The sequence below is a fragment of the Carassius carassius genome, chromosome 6 (assembly GCF_963082965.1).
Source record: "Carassius carassius chromosome 6, fCarCar2.1, whole genome shotgun sequence".
Classification (NCBI taxonomy): domain Eukaryota; kingdom Metazoa; phylum Chordata; class Actinopteri; order Cypriniformes; family Cyprinidae; genus Carassius; species Carassius carassius.
Window position 1 is genome coordinate 11,029,599 of NC_081760.1, and position 22,436 is coordinate 11,052,034.

Below are 22,436 nucleotides of genomic sequence, written 5' to 3' on the forward strand. Positions count from 1 at the left end.
TAATAAAGCTTTAATGAGTGACCCATTTACATAACGCCTTTCCGGTCTGCACATGGCTCTGGTCCTTTCTCCTGGATGCATAGTTCACTGCTCGCAAACATTCACAAATACATACACACACCATGGAACTGAAAGATTACTATATTCATATACTGTACGTATATTTAAAAGCAGGCTCAGAAATTAAAAGGTAATCGGGGCAAAACTGCACCAAAAAGGGCATTATTATTATTTATCTAATTTATATATTTAGTAATTAATTTGATTATCTGTAATAGTTTGTTGTTCTTTAATTCAAATATGGTAAATATTACGTTGCATAAAATCACTCCTGAAAAAAACGATATCTCTTAATATAGGTAGGTCAAATAATATTATGGAAGTACTGTTTAAAAAAAAATGGTATCTTGGTGCCACATAGGTAGTGCTGATGTTTGTCCTATTTATTAATGTCTTTTTTTTGTTTCCTAGTAGGAGCAGTACAAAGCAAATACTGTCACATGTATCCAATAAAAGAGAGCGAGAGAGGGAGAGAGAGTGAATGCGTGTGTGGACTGCAGTATGTGTGTGTGTGTGTTAGAGAAAGCGCAAGGGCCATGCTGACAATTGCTGTCGGCAGCATTTTCAGAGCCTTTTTTTTTGTTCCTGGCCACGTCTAAACCAAGTAATGCACCCACTGGCCTCTCCTCCTCCTCCTCCTCCTCCTCCTTCTCCCTGAGGCTTTCCGGCCCAGCGGGTAAATAGTGGCTCTCTTAAGCTCTGGCACACCTCCACTCACTCCTCAGCATGCACAGGTACAGATAGGAATGTCAGGGGCTGGGTCTCAACCTGCACTCACAGCCTGCACGTTTTTTTTTTCATTTCATTTTCATTCCAAATTGCAGGGCCTTAAAACTATGGAGATATGCAACCAAACAAAATGAACAAATCTATCTAGTTTGGTCACACTGAACTCTTCATTTGCAATACAGATGCATTGATACACTGCAAACTTGCATCGCTGTGCCATAACTATAACTGAAGCAATTTCGTTTTGTTGCAAAGGAACAATGGCTTGATCTCTCTTGCTATTGCAATGTAGAGTGAATATAGGATGCACACACACAAAACCTGGACACGCCGTTTGATCTCAGAGGGTCTTTATTCTTCTTTAAAGAGAAAATATATTTAAAAGAAAAAAAAAAATCACAAAATGTTAATGCAAGCCTCTCTCTCTTTCAATTTCTGTGTGTGTGTGTGTGTTTGTGTTGAATACAGCGTCAGGGTTTGCCCACAATTGATGGGTTGAGGGTAAGTTCCGCCCGAGGCCAGCATCTCTTGTACGTTGTCAATGGCCTGTCAGATGCCTCGAAAAACTTCCACCTGTGTTTTTCATTTCATTGAGATTCATTCAATGGCACATTCAATGAAAAACAGGCTGAAAACAAAATCATCTTGACGAATAACAGAATGTAGGTTTAAGAACAAATGTAATAGTAAACCCTGTTAAGTGTGTTGCTGTTTAGCTGTAATTTTCATCATGCAACTAAACCCTGACATCTTCATGCCTTCTTGGAGCTTCAGGGAACACGGGTGGGAATGAAGAGCATATCCACTGCCTTTCAAGTGGGCAAGAAAAGCACCACAGTGGCTTGGCTTTCACTTGTTTTTCTGGCAAGGACGACCGTGCCTTTTCTAGATCATTGACAGAAAACCACAAACTGTTTGGCTGTACGCCTGCTTTCAGAACGAGTAGATCAGCAAAGTTAAATTTTACTCCAAGGATCTCCTGAGATCCAGAAGATAGAGATTTTTAAACCCCAATTTCCATTTTTCCTATCTTTGGCTGTTATAAGGTCAAGTCTACATGAAGAGTTTTGGACTCTTTGCCTATTATGAATCATATTTCCCACCAAATTTGTTATACTTGTGGCTCAAAGTCCATGTTTATAGTATGTGCTCTGTCAGACATATGTCTAAAAATACGCCGGCCATATGTTATACCAGTGCTATTTTCAAAGCTATTAAGGAACATGCTATTTCACAAACAAATAAAAATTTATTGTTTTATGATTTTTGGACAGATCTGATGAGGCCGGCATCACGGGCAATGCAGCTGTTGGATTTAATAAATCACCTCAGTGTTGCTAACGATAAACTCTTGTCTTGTTGCTATGTGAAGCTTTGCTTATGTGCGTTTCTAAGCTTCTAATGCTCGACAGGGGACTGTAGAGGCCACTTCCCAGCACCAGAGCATTTACTCTGACCTGAGGGTCGTCCTGTCACTTTGGCAAGATTTCTGCAGTTTGGTGTGAAATGTGATCAAAGATGAAAGGTTTCTGGAGGTTAGTGTTTTTATAATGGCCTCTTAGGATAGTACACACTACTGTTCAAAAATGCGGGCTCAGTATATACATATATGCGCTGCTCGATCATTGTTGGCTACTTAACTTTTTGTGACAGGGTACAAAAACAATGACTTTCAATATTACTTTATTGTAGATTTACACAAATATGTAACAAAAATGTGCGCGTGACTGTGATTGTCCCTAGAAAAATAATCTTTAGTGATTCAACAAACTTCGAAAAATTAACCCCAGAATCTATAGATAAACATCTAATTTCCACTAATTACAGATCAAGTGTAAAACATATTAAACTGAATCAAACTGCTTTTTAACTGCTGTTGATGAATGACTTGCAACTTTAGGGCATGTACTCATGCAGCGATAAAGTCAGCCGATAACCTCAGAGCAACAGAAACGGAACAGAATGTTATGCTACGAGAGCAGTGTGAAAATAAAGAAGGGCCGAAAGACAGAAGGGTGTAATGCTCGCATGTTTTTCTGGGAGGATACGCGCGTGTAATGGCACAGTAGAGGCTGTAAAAGGAGACGCGTGTTTGCACTCCCTCAGTAGTGAAGAAAGCCCTCAATGGTGTTGAGTTAGCAGTGGAGCCAGCTTGCCTGCCTGCCAGCCATTCTTTCTCTCTCTCTTTCCCATTCGCTGTCTCTCTCTCCTTTGCTTCCTGGTACACCCCCACTTGACAAGGTTAATCTGTCCTGATGATGAGCAGTTGCGCTTGGCTCCGCTTTTTCGTAGATTCCTTCCGATAACCGTAACCTGAACCCTGCACGCGAGATAGGAGCAGGAGAGCCGAGCCGACGCTCTGCGGTGAGGAACTCGCACACCTCCTCAGATGCTTTTATTACTTGGAATGCTTTCAGCTAGAGAATGATGAGCATCTGGTGAAAAAGATTTATGTGGTTAGATCAGATGTAACATTGTGCGGTGTTGTTAGTTGGTTAGTAAAAGAATGGAAATGAGTTGCAACATACATGCATACATATTTATTTATTTGGGATAGTTTATATATATATATATATATATATATATATATATATATTTTTTTTTTTTTTGTATATACTCCAGTGATGATATTTTCAGGACAGCCTACTTTTCTTATTCACTTTCTAGATACAAACAAACAAATAATCCCACTGTAACAAATTAATATTAATGTTGCACATGTAGGGGGTCACGTTGCCAAAGTTGTCACAATTTTCTGCTAAATTTAAGCAAATATATATATCGCATAAATTTAGCACAATATTTTTAGCTATATTTTAAATATATAAAATAATATGCATTTAATTAACTATGTTATAATTAATTTATATACTAACTACACATACTGTAGCTATAATATATAGTTACAATTTTTAGGAATATATGATATTCCTATTCATTTAGTATAACAAACAATTTTAACCCCCCCCCCCCCCAAATTATTATTATTTTTTTAATATATTACCTTAAGATTTTTAAAAAAATTTATTTTGGTAGTATAAAATAAAGCATAAATCATAAAGAAACATGACAGCTACACTAGCAACACACATCTAGAAATGGCATGTGAGAAAAAAAAATTTAAACAAATATTCTGCGTCATCTCCTATTGAGCGGTAAGAGGCTCCAGCTCAGAGTGCCTGGAGTCACGCCAACAGGAACAGGTTCTAGGTGAACTGAATCCCGCCAGCTGTTGCCTGGTCGTGACCATGGCAACTGGCGCACAATATTTGTATTAGGATGTGTGGGGGGACATCTGATACAGACAGTGCAGACCAGCTCGGTGCAGCTGTCCCAAGAAAAACAACTTTCCCTGTCTCTCTTCAATTGGTTCTTTCTGACTTCTGGGGATACGAAGGCACTTGGGTCAACTTTAGGACAAAATAGTTTCATGAAATAGTGAAATGATATAATAGTGGAATAATATTTCAGCCATGTGTTGGTTAGCATATGTGGGCTAATAATAATGCTAAGCGAACAGGCCGTAACATCTGTAAGCATTCACATTCTGTTTAGTAAGACGCCACCTGGCTAACCTTTGCCACAAACCACCCACTCGCCAGCTATTGTGGCACTGACAAAGAGGACAAGTGTATATTGTTTGACATCATTGTGGAACGTGTCCAAAGCTGTATAACAACGGTATATGTTAACAGAAACAATGAATCACCGGCAGAGGCTGAATTCACAGTAAAAACCACAGTCCTGTAGCTCATTCAACACGGTTTCTTTGTTTGTGAGCAGAGTAATAGCAACAGTGTGGTTGGTTCATCCCATGTGATGTGCAAAAAGAGTCAAAATACAATTATATGCTTACCCAGTGCTGTCTGAAAGCTTTCAATTTTTTACTTTGTACATACATTTTTCGGTACTGTAATTGATTAAAAGAAAAATTAGGAAATCAATTTGAATAATTTTTTGGAGGGGGGCCTTAATATTGATACTTAATATTGATACTAACTCCGTGATATTAAAGAATCAAAGAGGTGATACATTGTGATGCATTAAATGTTTTCATTGATATAATTGTTCACCATTATGATACATTCACAATTATAACATTTAACAGTAAAAAAAAATACAGTTTAAAGTTATAGCTTATCTATAAATAGGTCATTATTGTAATGCATTATTTAGGAGAACCTACAAGCAGTTCTAAAAGTAATTATACATTAATGTTCTGTGAATATTTTACATTTCATCACACACACACACACACACACACACACACACACACACACACACACACACACACACACACACACACACATATGTATATCTTGCTGACACAGCACTCCAGTGGTAAGCTTTGTCATGGCCAACATCTACATTCATTTCCCAGAAAGTTTATGAATGACTTTTTTTATCGGGTGTGATATTTCACAAACACACATGAAAACCTTTCCGTTTACCTCTTTTGTTGACTCACACTTCACCACAACTCAGTTTGCAACTTTACAGAGAGACAAAAAAAGACTGTGTGAGCAGTGTGAAAGTAAATACTGACCATAGATCAGTCACTAGCAACTTTTTGTGCAAGTATATTGAAAACCAGGAAACATTTTCATTTTCATTCTGTGCCCTTCAATCTATCCTCTTACATTAAGAACTTGTTTTATCATGGAATGCATGGTTTTAAATGATCATGCAGCTTTAGAAATGTAGCTTCAAATATAAAATGAAGACTTGACATCTGTTTAAAGGTTTCGAGAGTTTTGATTGTCTTGTCATGATGTACTATTAAATCATCTGTAGGGTAACTTAATCATACAAATAATTGTGCAGTTTTTTTTGCATTTATTTACAATTGTAACATTATTTCTGTGTACATATATTATTAAATATTGTCTTCCTTTATTTATTTACAAAAACATGCATGACGCGTTCAGGAACATTTTTAGTTGTTAAATGAATGTTTACCCGAACTGACCGTACAAATAAATCACTGAATGAATCCAACTTAAACTGTTTTTGCTACTGATATTTAAATATATTATATATAAATATGTTGTGAATATTCAAAATATTGTCCAACCCTAGTTTGATGAACATCAGTCAATTTCACATTCTTTAAAATATATGCAGTTAAAGAAACATACATTCTGATGCTGAATAACACAGGCAACTTAAGAGCAGAATGCTGATCACTGGCTTGTAACAAATATTTATGAGGCAGAACATAACACGTGGCAAAGGCTCACTTGTACCACCGTGGTGTTGCTGGCTAAACCCTTCACAACCCACCTCTGTGTTTTCTTAATAAACATGGCCTGAACAGGAGCACTTTTATCTTTGCAGTTATATGGCCATTAATAATTTGACAAGTATGGCTATTTTTGTCCCTTCCTGAGCATAATTATGGTACCAAATGAACACCAATTATATGGGGCTGCTAAATTACCCAAACCAACTTGGGCTTCATTTCCTCAACTCAGTTTACCCCTTTTGAGAGGGCTGAGATGAATGAGCGAGGCACGTTTTGATCAACATTAGAGTCTCTATCTATCTATCTATCTATCTATCTATCTATCTATCTATCTATCTATCTATCTATCTATCTATCTATCTATCTATCTATCTATCTATCTATCTATCCCAAAGCTGGAACCAAAGATGGTTAACAATTTTTTAGCAGCTGTTTGGACATTCTGGTGGCATCTATTCACTGCAGGTGATCCATTAGGGAGCAAGTGATGTAATGGTGAATTTCATCTTTGGGTGAACTATTCCTAAAATGAGGATTTTATCCCTAACACATACTCTGTGCAAATCTGTACATAAGGTTTCTTGCTATCCATAGAGCATTTAACTGTTATGCAATGTCTCACGTAATTGCATTCGGAGATGTGTTTGACTGCAATTCGTAACGCAGCAGGTTGTATTTTCAGGTGACATGTTTCAGCTACTGCATAAAAACATATCCGGTTTAATGGCATAAATATTTTAAGATAGAGACCTGAGATGAATGCAAGAATGAATGTTATGCACAATGCTGAATTTTTGCATAGCAAAAAAAAAAAAAAAAAAAAAAAATAATAATAATAAAATTTAAAAAAAAAAATCTGGATTAACTAAGAATAAGTAAATATAAAATGCAAGTAAAAACTGGATAATGCAAACTCAGTGTTTCTTTCTTATGTTTCCTATGTTTTGCAGGCAGATACTGATTCCGATTCTCTGTGACCGTTTGTATTTACATGTGGTAATAACAGTTAACTCTGTTCCTTGTTGCTGACCTGTGCAGGTAACATGCTCCTTCTCAGCACAACACAAAGAACTTGTAATGTAATAGAGGAGTCATATGCAAATGATGTAATTATGCAAAGTTGTGCAAAGCCTCTTTGTGCTTCCAAATCTGTGAACAATGTATGGAGACAAGTATGCAGAAAACAGGGCCAGTGTAAATCAATGAATTAATTTAGTTCAATAATAAATAAATGAATACATTTCTTTAAACTCAAGCTATGACTGATTCCAATTAATGATTCATGAGTTTTATTTTTCATTTGATATGTTTGGTAACAGTTTATAACAACTTTAATTAATAAATCATTAACAAACATCATATAATGATTAATGGATCATTAGTGAATATATATTCAAAGAATTAGAAACATCATGTGTTTGTTAATGTTTTCAAATTTTCTAATAAACGTATTAAACATTACATAATGTTTAACAAATCATTATTTCATGTAAGTTAAAATGCTTACAAGTTTCATTAAACTTTCAATTCACATGATCAAGCACTTATTGAAAATCTACAAATGATTTTAACATAACAGATTATTAAAAGCTTGTGTTAATGCACTTTAGCTGCTATTGAGGTGTGATATTAGGTTTAAATATTGATGGTATGTGTTGCATTAGCAAAAAATCCAGTGCCCATAAATATACTAAATTATTAATAATTTTTTATAAACATTTACAAACATCTGCAAAAAGAGTAGTAAAAATGTGTGAATGGGGTAAATTCAGGTCTTTCGGGACACTTTTTGCCATTGAGATGACCGCTCATAAAGGTATTAATGATTAGTAAACATTTCTGAACATTTACAAATGACAAATAGTTTCCACTTTAGATTGGGAACTGCAAAAACATGAACAGATTATTAATAAATGATTTGTTTAGATGTGTAAATAGAGGTCTACACAACAAACAGAGGCCAACAAATGACGATCATGTGTGAACTGGAAGTTAACTGACATTTGTAAGCATTTCAATTTACATTAAATAATCATATGTTAATCATTAGATAATGTTTAGTAAGTTCATTAGTAAACATTTACAAGAACATTATCTCATATTTTTAGCTATTTTAATATATATATATATATATATATATATATATATATATATATATATATATATATATATATATATATATATATATATATATATATATATATATATATATATATATATATATATATATATATATATATATATATATATTAGCAATCTATAATGTTTGTTAATGGTTTATTTTATATTTATTTTTCTTCTTTTTTTGGTTATTTCTCATTTTGTCCAGTTACAGTTCAGCTGAAGCACAACTGCTCCATAACATTTTTGTACAACTTCCCCTAAGGTCTACTCCACCACCACATGTTTGAGACGAGGGGCCAGCGATCCCACAGGTGCTGCTTATAAACTTGGCGGAGCACAATGTGGCGAGTGTCCCAGTCAAACTGGAAAGACGATGATAAGGACCACCTGCTCTTCAGGCTGACTGGTCATAGAGGGGTCTCTGTGACCCTTCACACACACTGACACGCACAGCCTGTTGTCATTGAACTATATCCACCCTGACTTCCTCCAAAGATTTCTATTGTTTGGGAAGACATCTAGTTGAACTGGAACTTTTGCAGAAATGGCTTGAAAATGAACTTCCACATATTGCTGGGTGCATGGAAACAGCATCTTGAGAGTTATAAAAGCGTGGAAATAATGATTATGAAGAGTTCTTTCAGCTTTTAATACATTTTGTAACAACAGTTTTTTTTTATTGTAACTGAAATTTTAATACAGTTAATACAAATACTGTATATATATATATATATATATATATATATATATATATATATATATATATATATATATATATATATATATATATATATATATTATAATTCACCTTCCTCATGACTTTCCTTTTTCTTAGACTGAATAGTTTGCCTGTTTGCTGAAGGTCCAGGTGCAGCCCTACATCAGAGGAATTTCATTCTCAACTTCCTCCCTCTATCTTCCCGCGGTTTCTGAGCCCTCCTCTCCCATTCCTCCCCCACCTTTAGCAGCTGTCTCAAATTAATTTGAAGCAGGTTTTACTGACATATAAAGCCATATTAATATTTTCCAATATTGTTCTAATTTAATTTATTTTAAAATGTGATTTATTCCTGTGATGGTAAAGCTGAATTTTCTACAACCATTACTTCTGTCTTGTCACATGATTCTTCAGATATCATTTTAATATGCTGATTTGCTGCTGCTGCTAAAAAACAAACAAACAAACAAACAAAAAGCATTTATTATTATTATTATCAATGTTGAAAACAACTGAGCTGCTTAATATTTTTGTGGAAACCATTATTATTATTTTTTTGATGAATAGAAAGCTCAAAAGAACTGCATTTTTTTAAAAACAGAAAACTTTTGTAAATATCTAAATGTCTTTACTGAAACTTTTAACCAATTTAATGATTCATTGTTGAGTAAAAATTTTAATTTCTAATAAAAACAAACTCTTAATATACTATTGTATTACAATATAAACAAAAAAGCATAGTATTGCATATAATCAAGATTCACATATCTAGTCACTTGTGAGTCTTTTTGGACCATGAAATTACAAACCCAGACTTTGAGATTTTAATTCCAGAGCTTCTTAAAGTTGTGTCCTGGTTTTGAGAAAAGCATCAGCATATTTACTGCTGAGGTCAAAAGGTCGACAGCCCTTAATGAAGAAAAGCTTGTAGATCATCATGTAGATGATCAATGGAAATGATTTTACCAAGTCAAAGAAGAGGAGTAAGACATTGGTCACAAGTTGTTTTGATCCAATCTGTCTGTATAGCTAAAAGGTTAGGTACACACCAGTGATAACCTTAGAATGCTCATCACACTGGGGTTGGAATAAGGTTAACAGCAGGATTTTTCTTTGCTGTATTTGCCTAAACAATGGCATTCCCTTGAGCTATACGCAAGCCTAGGACAATAGACAAGGGAAATGCCCTAAAAAAGGCTAAAGGGTTATCAGTTTTATAACAGCATCTCCACCAAAGTCAAGATAAAAGGAGCAAATTGTTCAGATGAATTACTTCCTAAGAGATTATTGGCAGGGAAATAAACTAAGGTTTGTGCTGAAATAAATTCAAGAGTCTGTAGTACATTCTTTCTTTTTCTTTGAAGATGTTATTTTAAGAACTATTGACTGAAAGGTTCTTTGGGGGACCAAAAGTCGTTCATCTATGGCAACTAAAAAAAAGAAAAGAAACCTACAACAAAAAACACTTCCCTCTTTTTAAGCGTGTACCATCAGATTTTGCAGATGTTTATTGTGTGATTCCATTTTGCCTAAAAAAAAAAAAAAAAAAAAAACTAACCCTAGAGGGAAGAAATATAGTTACATTTTCACATCAAATTTACTATGTCTATGTCTTACTATGTCACATTTATAATGTTACTGTCTGATGAGCATTACCCTACAGAATACTTGAATCTGTGTGATCTTAAAGTAAAATCTGAAACTTAACTGGTCACTATATGCAATGTATCGAAAAGAATACCTTGAACATTTGGCTAAACATCTATTTTTGTGTTAAGACTAAAAAGTCACACAGTTTGAAATGCATGAAGATGAGTAATTAATTAAATTAATTTTACCATAAATATCAAATTTAGACATTTAATAGTATTTAGAAATGTTATATTTCTTGTTTTTAAGAGCAAGGGCTTTCTCTTCATTACTGTCTGATGGAAAGTTCTCTTTGCTAACTGGGCCAGATCTTTTGATTTTGAGACGTTAAAACGCAAACATCCCGTGCACTTATTAATGTGCAATTTTCTCTCTTGGAGGATTTAATAGTAGATTTCTTTAATCAGTGTGGGAACTGTGTGTGCCATATTCATGCATGTTAAGCACATGTGAGTGAGTTCAGTACAAAAATATGCCAGCGGCTGTTTGCAATAAATAATGTGTGAACTGTGATGTGCGTTCAGACTTGCATCTGTCACGTGCTACGCAGAGGGCCTCATTTGTTTAATACATGAACATTGAACATATGTGTTGACCAGATGTGGATTAAAAAAAAAAAAAAGGTGCAGGTGCATCTCAATCAATTAGAATATCATGGAAAAGTTCTTTATTTTTTTGTCATTTAATTCAAAAAAGCAAACTTTCTTATATTCTAGATTCATTACAAAAACTTAAATATTTCAAGAGTTTTTTTTTTTAATTCTGATGGCTGTGACTTACAGCTTAGGAAAATAAAAAAATCAGTAGCTCAAATTTTTTTAGATTTTGGGGCTCCTTTTGCACTTATTACTGCTTCAATGCAGCGTGGCATGGAGGCGATCAGCCTGTGGCACTGCTGAGGCGTCATTGAATCCCAGGTTGCTTTGATAGCAGCCTTCAGCTCCTCTGTATTGTTTGTCAGATGTTATCTATCTTCCTTTTCACAATACCCCATAGATTCTCTTTGAGGTTCAGGTCAGGTGAGTTGGCTGGCCAATCAAGAACAGTACTATAATTTTCAGCAAACCACTTGGAAGTGGTTTCGGCACTGTGGGCAGGCGCTAAACTCCTGCTGCAAAATGAAATCAGCATCTCCATAAAGCTTGTCAGCAGATGGAAGGCATAAAGTGCTCCAAAATCTCCTGGTAGATGGCTGCATTGACTTTGGTCAATGGCGGTAGGGATAAGGTAATCAGATGTCCCGTTTTTCCCGGGAGTCACAATTCGTCGTCGATTAACTTAAAGTTAGTGAAGGCGAAATCACGCTGATATAAGTGCTCACTCTCGCGCAAAGTTCTCACATACAGCGCCAATCAGTTCTCAGCGCTCAAATACACATACAACAGTCCAAATGTTTATCATGTAGAATATCTCACATAAATACAGTCGGTTATAGATTAAGTGAACGTGAACAGGTGTGTGAAAATTGAATGTGTGTCAGTATTTCATGCATGCCTTCCGTCTTAAAGGGACAGCATTCCAAATTAAATACCTATCTGTCATTAATTTTAACCAACAAAAGATGTTAAATAAATGTATACATGTTAAGTAAAACCTACAGTATCTAAAAAATTAGTTTAATTTGTATCTCTATTGTATTTGTCTTATTATGCTTATATATATATATATATATATATATATATATATATATATATATATATATATATATATATATATGTATTAGGGGTGTAACGGTACGCAAAAATCACGGTTCGGTACGTACCTCGGTTTTAAAGTCACAGTTCGGTTCATTTTCGGTACAGTAAGGGAAAGAAATGCAAACATTAAACTGCAGGTTGTTTATTACTATAAACTTTTTTTTAACAATTTGTTTACACTTTTTTTAAATACTTTTTAATAAAATATATATAAAATAAAAAAAGTATAAGAAATAAAATACTGCTGCAAAATACTCTCAGTCTCAAACCAATATCATATAATAAAATATAATGAAAAATATAAATAAATAACTATGATTACAGTGCAGCATTACCAATCCCAGCTTGTAGGCCTGCTCATATTTAAAGAATATATATAACTTTTCCAAAGTGTAAAGTGCAGCATCAACAGTTTCAGTTTTTAGACCTGCTCAGATTTCGTTATTGTGTTGGACCGATCGGAATTAAGAGCAAAGGTCTGTTTAAATGCCGACGGGAGCTGCGTTTGAATTACAATTGTTTTTTCCTAGTTGTAGTGATGTTCACACTCGCGTGATGCCTTTTGAAAACCTTAGGCCGGTGACACACTGGCATATTGCACCTGTCAAACATAGTCTATTTCGCCGTCAATACTGTTGACGGTGTCCTTTATCAGTAGGCTTTATATTTATGCTCAACATGAAGTATAGATATTGCTGTCGTGAAGACAAGATCCTGGTCTGTGGGCGGCCTCCCTCTATGTCACCTACAGTAGCAGACTCTCGCGAGTATTCACACTGGAAGCGTATAAGTACAGCATCACAGCAGCGGCTGCAAAGCGTTTTCGGCAGACAGTATAACCATTTCAAACAATGGGTATAATTCTTTCAACATTTGTTTTTATAACAATACACCATACTTTCACCCAAAACGATTAATTAAAAAGTTTAAATGGGTAAATAAATATAGTAATACTTAATTTTCTTTTCTGGCATAATTGTGAAAACACTAGACATTGGCATTGTTGTTAAAACTCTTGACCTGCTTATTCTGTGCATTTTGAGCACGTTTTGTGTTAAATCACATTTATTGTCCATCAAAAGTGTGCTTTCACTTTAATTGAGCATGAGCAGCACAGCAAAAATAGACCGGACGCCGAAACCCCCGCTGCATTGCTGTTCACGCGCTGCTCCTGGTCCCGGTGTGAATGCACTCATTGATTAACATGGACGCCGAAAAAAATGCGCGCTGCTTGCGCGCCGCTCACGCTTGCGGTGTGAAAGAGGGGTTAGAATCAGCTGCAGGGCGGGATTTGCGCTGAACGCGGAGACTTCCGCCACTTAATGTGTTCGTTTGGAAACACAAAAATGTACCTATGTTCTGAATACAAAATATTGCATTCGGTCATTCGGTACACACGTGCACCGTACCGAAAGCCCTGTACCGAAACGGTCCGGTATGAATACACGTACCTTTACACCCCTAATATGTATGTGTATATATATATATATATATATATATATATATATATATATATATATTGATATTTTGATTTGGTCTAAAGAGAGAATAATTAATGATTATTTTAATTTGAAAACTACATATAAAATAGCTACCAAAATAAATTTTGGTAACTACAGTTTGGCTAAAACTATTGACCAAAAGTAATGACTAAAAGTTGACAAAAAATGCAATGACTTTTTGTCGACTAAAACTATGAAAGACTCAAATGACTAAAATGTGACTTAGACTATTAAGCATTTTCATCTCAAGACTAAGACTAAGACTTAAAAAAAAAGCCTGCCAAAATTAACACTGTCTGGACAACTGTCAAGTCAGTAGTCTTTCACATAGTTGTGGTTGCATGTTCTAAACTAGCCCAAGAGGTACCCAGTATTTATACTCAAAATTAATCAAACTAATCAATCTCAAAATGGAATATTCAAATTTTTTTGAGATACTGAATTTTTTATTTTCCTAAGCTGTAAGTCGTTACCATCAGAATTAAAACTAAAAAACTCTTGAAAATTTCAGTTTCTGTGCAATGAATCTAGAATATAAGAAAGTTTGCTTTTTTAATTAAATTACAAAAAATAAATACCTTTTCCATGATATTAAATTTATATATATATCTTTACAGAAAATTAAGTTTTTACAATATATTTAGTAGTAGCGTATCAGTGGTGACTGTCAGTTAATGTACATATTGCAGAAATGTACGAAAAAAAAAAAAAATTAAAGACGTAATCAATCAGATGATGAACACTATTAAAGGAACACTCCTTTTTTGAAAATAGGCTCATTTTCCAACTCCACTAGAGTTAAATAGTTGAGTTTTACCATTTTCAAATCCATTCAACAGATCTCCGGTTCTGGTGGTAGCACTTTTAACTTAGCTTAAAGGTCCTGTTTTTGTGTTTACAGTGTGCAATATAACATGTGTTCATGTTCCGCGTGTAAAAAAACACAGTATTTTTCACACAATTCACCTATCTGTATACCGCTGTTTTCACTGTCATAAAAACGGGCTGATAACTTCCTTTTTCTATAAAGTCCCTCCTTTAGAAATACGTAACGAGTTCTGATTCTGCCAGCGGTTCCTGTGTTGTGATTCGACAGCAGCTGAGCACATGCGGCCCTCCTGTAAACGCGATTGGACTAGTTTTGAGAAGCAAGTGGGCAGGAGCATGTGCCGGAGATGTACTTATAATCACAGGAGCGTTTTTACTGACGAGATGCGCATGAAAATCGCGTTTGATTTTTTTGCACAGCCCTAACATCAAGTTAACAAAGCTAAACAGCGTTGCCCTTTGTGTAATAAATTACAGAAACTGTTAAACGCACCAACTTAAATAATAAAATACACTTACCAGTTGTGGTCCATAAACAACGCCTTCTCCAGACAAAGAGGGAACTGCTCCATCTTTCAGGAATAATCTTTGTGCGAATCCGGCATTAAACTGATTGAGATTGAGGAAGCTGTCCTCAGCAAAATGTGCTGCACATAGTTTTACATGTGTGCGTTTCGACGACATGGCGACAAACAAAAATGCAGCTCTTTCTCTTCTCCATCGGAGCGCAACAAGACCACGCCCCCCTGTTTGTGTATTCATGTGGGCGGAGGTTAGTCAAAAAACTGTTTTAGTGACGTCATTACTGCAGGAACTAGAGGGATGTAGTCCAAACGGGTCGGTTTTTGTAGACGAATTCTGTTAAATAAAATATCTCGCTTGGCATTGAACTTTGAGCTTTAGAATTTTACAGATATTATTTATACTCTAACAACAACATTACACACTAACTAAAGTTTAAAACATGGGTTCACGAAGAACGGGACCTTTAACATAGATCATAGATCAAAAATGACCAAAGAGTTTCTATATTTTTCTTATTTAAATCTTGACTCTTCTGTAGTTCATCGTCCATCGTCACTTAATCAAGGAACTTTACTGCTGTACCATAGGTATAGCAGGTGCAGTGATATTACGCAGTGCCTGAAAATAGTCCTAGCTATGTAACTTTCAATAAGCCTATTTTCAGGTGCTGTGCAATATCATTGCGCCTGCTGCACCCATGATACAGCAACAAAGTTCCTTGATTATTACACTGGAATGAGAGTATAGTTCCAAGCCATATCGGCCTAGAAAATCGCAACTTTTCAGTTTCCGTCAGTCATAGTACACAATGTAACTACAGAAGAGTCAAATTATAAATAGGAAAAATATGGAAACTCTTTGGTCATCTTTGAGCGAGATGCTAATGGTCTAATCAGATTTAATGATCTATGCTAAGCTAAGCTAAAAGTGCTACCTACGATCCGGAGATTGGCTGAATGGATTAGAAGACGGTAAAACTTAACTATTTTATTCTAGGGGAGTTGGAAAATGAGCCTATTTTCAAAAAAGATGAGCGTTCCTTTAACAACAATTATTATATGTTGCAATCAAACTTAAAGCAAAATTTGGTAGATCTAATCCAATGGTTTGCATGAATTCATAAACCAAAAAAATGTGTAATAATCTTCCAAACCTTTGCTTGCATTATCTTCATTATTAAAACATATTTCTGAACAGGGAAAGTCAGGAAAAATATTGCATTTTGGCTGTCTTAAAGGATAAATTCACTTCTAGAATGAATATTGTTTAATCATTTACTCATCCTCCACTTCTTCCAAACCTATATGAGTTCCTTTCTTCCATGTTGGTATCTGAACAGTTGATGGGCCCAGTTGACTTCCATAGTCTTGCTTTTTCCTTCTATGAAAGTCAGTGGTGCCCATCAACTGTTCGGATTATTATTTTATACAAAATGATGACAGAATTTTCATTCTGGAAGTGAACTTATCCTTTAAGTTAACTTTTTTTTCTCCTAACTCCACTTCCTTAAGTAACATTCCCAATTAAATGATATAGAATTAAATGAATTAAAATAGCCATTTGCTGCAAACCTAGACACAGCATATCGTCTGCTTCCAAGGACACAATGTGTTTATACTGAAGGAGTAGCATAGTGTACACACACATACTACAGCCTTGATGTGACAATTGTTTGTGGAGCCTGATTCCACTGAGTTATTTTCCATAATGCAAATGATTGGTGTGTCAAATGTGCTGTTCTTAGGTTGATAAAGCAACCATGCAAACATGCGTGGAGCAACAGTTGGTGTACATTTTGCATATGATATGCAAAAATAGCTGTGGCTGAGATGGCTATCATTTTAGAGGATGGAAAAAATGACAGAGTACAATAACTGGTTGTAGTTTACATCATTTTCAGTTTTCGGAAACCAAACCTGCAGTCTGTGTGCGTAAGCCATGCAAATCTAATGATATGTAAACAAAATACTTCACTGCACAGTGTCTTTAGATGTAGCTCTTGAGTTTTGTACATTTCCAATGCAAAACTTATATCTGGATATAAATAAAATGAAACAGAATTCTGGCTTGTTGCCAGGGTGTTGCTACGTGGTCACAAGTGTTCAGAGTAGTTGCTATAGCATTGTTCTCAGTAGTTGTGATATTGTTCTAAGTTGTTGCCAGGGTGTTGCTATGCAGTCGTGGTTGCTATGTAGTTGCTGAGAGGTGTTTACTATGTTGCCATGCTTGCGTTAGGGTGTTTTCTTTAGTCACTATTGCTTTGTTAGAATGTTGTGGATGGTTGCCATTGTGTTGCCATGCTGTTGATAGATGTTCTGAGCCATCAAAAGAATAACATACAATGAAGTTCAAAGTTGTTTGGACAAACATCACCTTTACAAACACCATTAACTAGAAATATAATTTTGATGATCCAATTCATTGCACATTAATCAAAGTTGTTTTTTTTTCTTCCCCCCCCCCCCCCTCCTTTCTGTTTAGCTGGTTCTTCTACAAAGCTATAATGGAACCACAGATAGCGGGATCCCAAAGTGGATTCATCCAGAGAGAAATCAGAGGTAAAAGAGAATGGTTGCCTTCTGCCAGTACCGGACACAAAGCTAGGATTGTTCGTCTGCTGTCTGTCTGTTGGTACTAACAATGTACCATTCTGTATCATGGTAGAACTTAATTTATTCCAACTCTTTGCCCTGACCTGTAATGTCCCCTCCTTCTTGTCAAGCCAGGATCGTCTCTCAACCCATCTGACCCGTCCATGCCTCATTTGCTCACTCTTCAGCATCTCGAAAAGGTCCCCCAACACACCCTCCCCTGACTGAGGCCCCTAGCTCGATCCCTGGCGGACAGACCCTGGCTCTATTCCCTCTCCGTGCACCGCATCCATTCCCTTCTGAAAAACACATTGAGAGAAAACAACCATCAAGTGTGTGTGTGTGTATGCGTGTTCGGGGGGAGGGGGTTGCAGTGCACCAGGAGGAAACAGAGCCGGCTTTGTCAACGCCAACAGCAAAAGTTCTGGAAGCACTTTCAATCATTTACACCATACCCAGCACTCCAATGCATTAATGCTATCAACATCAAATCTCTTGTGGGCATTTTGTCCTCCCTCACTCTGTCTTTCTCCCACTCTCTCTTGCTTTTTTCCGTTCATTTTCTTTTTTGCTCTACAGTCCCCTAGAGTGAATAGGACTCTTGCTAACATTCCAGGCATGCACTCCCCCCTCAACTGCCCCTCCTAACCCAAAAACACAAGGCAACGACAGTGGGTATTGAAATGGGAATAGAAGCTAAAGCAGCAGAGGAGAAAAAAGGAGCTTGGCACTGCATGCTGACGCTGGTTCTTAATAAGTAACTTCCTAAGCATGGAGAGGTTTGAACGGTTGCTGGTGAGGGAGAGCAGGGTGGAAGAGAACAGGGCCTCCGTTTGCATAAGTCCCACTGTACCGCAGGTCTGGGCTTATGCCTTTCAGATCCATTCAGAGGATTTAGATGAAGAATTAGCCTTCATGTTACGCGCCATCACTGTAATGTACGAAGACAGAGTTCTTTAATGTACTGAACCTGATGTTTCCGTTCAGCTAGTTATCTTGCAACTATTTTTTTTTTTGTAGCCATTCATAAATCTTTAAATCAAAAGTGCTTTCTTTCATGTATTATAGTGTGCATAGTTTTCAAACTTGGCATAGTGATTGCAATTATTTGTATATATATAGAAAAAAAACAGTGGTCATTTAAAAAGTTTTTTGAATAATTTGAAGAAAATCACATTAATTTGTCAAGACATTTTAGATTAAAATTAATTTTTAATCATTTAAAGTTGATGGAGTACAGTGAGTTTTAAGCCTGATGTTTCCATTCAGCTATGTTTTAGTAATCAGCCTTTCACAAAATCTTTAAATCATACTTTAAATCAAAAGTGTTGTATACATCTCTTGTAGTATGTATAGTTTTAAAAATTGGCAAAAATGTTATCACACACACATCCAAGCACACACACACATTTTTCAAATTTTGCAAATCAAAAAAAATATAGTTAACTAAATTGCAAAATATTTTGAAGTTTCTAACACTGTTTAAAGGAAATTATATATTCATTTGTCAGGGCCTTTTAAATTGAAATCAATTTAAAACTATGATGCTAAGGTGCTTGCTGGGATACTGCAATGTAGCTAGGAGGCTGCTTACTGGCCAAAATAAAAATAGTTGAAGTTCAATATGTAGGGTTAGTAAATTGTTGTAATCCTAAATCCTAAAGTATATGAGCATTGATAATAGTGGTGCTTGCATTAGCAAACACCAACAATTATTGATATAAGTTACACATTACTAATTGCAATTATTGCAAAGCCTGCACATCCCCACAGTCAGACACGGCTGTTGTCGATATTAGTATAAGATGTTCCTAAAATCCACCAATGGCCACTACGGGCCGTCTGAAAATCAGCATTATGCTCCACACTGCAATCATGTTCCCCGCCCACCTTTTTGTGACAATCTCCACCCATCACCAACACTTGGCAGCCTTACCACTTGGCAGAGTCCCATCTCTGCCACCCAACACCCCCCTTTCCCAATCCCTTTCCTCATCCTCTAAAGCAATGGGCATCAACAATCTGTGGCATTGTGAGAATGAAGCAGCAGCCGGTTTGTTCCGGCATCTGGTGTCACCGTTTTAGGGCAGCCACTTCGGAACGTCCAAAAAGTGCAGGGAGTTGAAGAGGAGAGAAAAGATTTGCTTTAGTCCAGTGTCTTAACGATTCTGAATGCTTTTTGTCCTATAAAGATGGTTCAGCAGACATTCTGCTTTCTGAGGACCTTGTATTGACTCTCAGCACAGAGAAATGTCAAGTTAGCTGCATTGACAGCAATGAACATTTGTCACAGAGAGGTGAATCTTAACACTAAACAAACTTGGCTTATCTATTTGAATGTATTTATTTGAATTTCAGGTAATTACATTTTCACATTACATTCACAATTCTGTATTCTGTTTCTCATGTCAATTCAAATTTTCTAATTTTCAAACGCAACAGCACAGCAACACACTAAAAACCACATAGAGCATATTAGCAAGCATCTGCAATGTTCTGGCAACCATAACACCCTTGAAATCACCAAGAACACCATAGGAACTGCATAGCAAAATGCTAAAAACACCATAGCAACCAGGGAGCAACCACCAACAATGCCTTAGTAACCATACAGCAAGCCTTGACAACCAGCCACAACACCCTTGCATCAACTTTTTCTGCCAATATTGCACCACTAGCAATTTTTCAAAATACTGTACAAATCTTGTTTATATATATATATATATATATATGTATATATAATATGCACCATATCAATAAGGTCTGAAAAGATGGCTGACTATCACAAATTAAGTTTGCATTGTATCAAATGGAACGGCAAGACGTGAAACCTCTCACACAGAGTAATGTTTCCACCCTACACAGAAAAACCACAATGAGGTTGGACTTTGCAAACCAGCAGCCAACTATAGTTTCCTATGCGCCTTATTCATTTAACTTTCATAAAGGCCAATAACAGCTCAGCCAAGAGACTCTGAGGTGCACATTGCCATGAATTGAGTGTGGACAGGAAGGGGAAGCTTTAAACCATGGGGGGCCAACACATGGTTTCCACCCATGTCTGAATAGGTTTGAATTGTAAATAATTGCATACAGTTTCCATATGAATGGCTGTCCCTCACGGGGTCTGCTAGAATGAACAGACGATGAAAATGTTCTTAAAATGTAGACATTCAATTGCTTTGTAGCAGTGCTAAACAGACAGGACCACCAGGCTCTATGCTTTCATTCTCAAAGACAGTAAGATGTTGTCACAGTTGAATCATGCTTTCCCCAGTAATGTATGCTGTAGATGATTTAACATTGTTGGATAAGCAATTCCATAAAAAAAAATATGTGATTTATTTTTCTGGGAGCTATCCAGCAGTAACATGAGAACTCTTAATTTGTTCAATCAAATAATCACTTCTGAAACAACTTTTCAGAAACAACTCTTCATTCTTTGTCTCTCTTCCCCTGTAACTAAACAAATATTTATCCTCTGAGAAGTAATTAAGCACCAGAGTACCTGGGAGGTTTTCTCTCTCTATCTCTCCATCTCTGATTCTCTTTCTTTGTCTAGCTCTCTCCTCCTTCCCTTTAATTTTCTGTCTTCATTCATCTCACTTCCCAGACAGATGACAACCCAAGGCTGTCTGTGATCCGATTCTTCCCTTCAGCCTTTTTGGTAAGGGAGCAAACTTTTATCAAACAGGCTCAGGGATTCCAGGGATTATATTTACAAAGCCTTCATCCTTTTCCATGCACCGAATGGCTTCTCCTCTTTAGGAGCACACCACTATTGGGGCCGCTTTCTAAGGAGTCCTTTATTCTGGATCATAGTGTTCAGGTGACCACAGGATGTTGTTGAGAGGTTTTCCAGCTTGAGCGCATGAGGCTGTCTCGCCACAGGGACTTCCTATTTTGGCTGCAGCCAGCCATCAGCAGCAGCCACATCGTGGAACTCCAGTCCATGTGTGTGAATGAAGAGGAACATTGAACACTTACTGCTTGTTGGCTGATTTAGCAACATGTCTATTGATTGTAGTGTAGTGTAAAAACAACAGCAATCAAAGAGAGTTCTGTTAAAAGCCCAAATTTAATGCTGACAGGCACCATTTGTCGGGGAAAAACCACACTTATGCACTTGTAATAATGTCTTGCCATTTGTGTAACTATATTTGCGCAGTAAACCTTACCGTCTGACTCTACCTCCAGTATTAATCAAGCTGCAATGCTAAGTGAAAGGAATTCTGTTTGGATTGGCCTCTCTCCAGAAATGTCCATGCTTCTATTCCCAATGTGCGGATGACATTGTAAGCTGGGACTTATTTCTTAACAACCAATGTTAATTGTAGTCTGTCACTACCAAGATAATGCAACTATGATTTTCAAACTAACAATGTTTGTTCTCTAAGATATTGCATTTTCTTTCCCAAATTGAAACCCAGTCACAAAACATGATCATGCTACTCACAAAGAGCTTGTTGTTGTGCGAAACCTTGCACCTGTGCTAATTTCGCAGACGATACCTTTGGCAGGAGAGGGTCCTTTTTTCCCCCCCTTCTTCAGGTATACTGTAGCTTGAGAAATCCAAGGCATGTTGGCCATCTTTCATACTATTTTCAAGTCTCTTTTTGCAGGGCTAACCCAATGGGAATACTCTGCACAGACATTTCTGTGTGAATTCTGCACCAATTGCAGGAGGATTTAGAGGGTTTGACCAGGTTTTAGGACACATAGCAGGGAAATTTAACCAGGGAAGTCACGCTTCCTCACCTCACTTGC

The 22,436-nt window shown here is 36.3% G+C and overlaps 1 protein-coding gene across 1 annotated transcript in view; it reads right to left on the reverse strand.

Annotated features, from left to right (window-relative positions):
• LOC132142383 (serine/threonine-protein kinase 16-like) overlaps positions 1-22,436 on the reverse strand; it is a 498,700-nt gene that overhangs the window by 63,793 nt on the left and 412,471 nt on the right. The window lies entirely within an intron of this gene.